The following is a 683-nucleotide window of genomic DNA, read 5'->3' as shown; positions in this document are numbered from 1 at the left end:
TCCTATCATAAAAAAATTTAATTTATGTGATTAATGAACTTTCCTTATTTTTCAGCTTCATAAGTCACTCCATACATCCTTGTCATATGAAGCAGTTCATGCTTTAGTGCATCAAAATATTTTGATGCAGCTGATGCATTTAGTGAGTTGGGGGAAAACGGGACACAAGTTCGGAGGCTTTCTTAGACAACAGTTCATTCACAAGTGAAGCCAGTGATGCTGGAACTGATGCTCATCCTAGTGGTAAGTGTAGAGTCTCCTTTGATTAATAGTGTGTTCTCTCTTATTGTCCTTTTTTTATTATGTACAGTATTTGTAAATTAAAAATATTTCAACTATGTGTATAGAGTATTGCCATGGTAAAATGGTTTGTTTTATTTTGAATTCATAATTTTTGAAACAGAGTGTTGAATGTTGGTTTTTTATTATTTTCTTGATCCAAAATTAGGTAGGCACTCATCAGATGGATTATCCATAGATGAAATCTTTATTAGAAATTGAAAGGAAAAGATTTTTAAAGATGAGGATGTTTATAAAGGCAGACTTTTTATATCATAAAATGATAAAATATAGTAAATTATTGTATTGAAATAAGTAACAAGAGACTATGGTGCTCTATACCGAAGATCATTAACTTTTTTCTCCTTGCTTTTGAGTTTAGTTGTTTTTCCAGTATTTCAAAA

At 30.3% G+C, this 683-nt stretch overlaps 1 protein-coding gene across 1 annotated transcript in view; it reads right to left on the bottom strand.

The window, feature by feature from the left end:
• The window catches only part of LOC119582250 (transmembrane channel-like protein 5), a gene marked incomplete at its 3' end in the record, with an annotated part of 7,463 nt that overhangs the window by 5,150 nt on the left and 1,630 nt on the right, over nt 1-683 (bottom strand).

This window comes from Penaeus monodon, chromosome 15 (genome assembly GCF_015228065.2).
Source record: "Penaeus monodon isolate SGIC_2016 chromosome 15, NSTDA_Pmon_1, whole genome shotgun sequence".
Taxonomy (NCBI): Eukaryota; Metazoa; Arthropoda; class Malacostraca; order Decapoda; family Penaeidae; genus Penaeus; species Penaeus monodon.
This window is presented reverse-complemented; position numbering and strand designations above follow the sequence as displayed.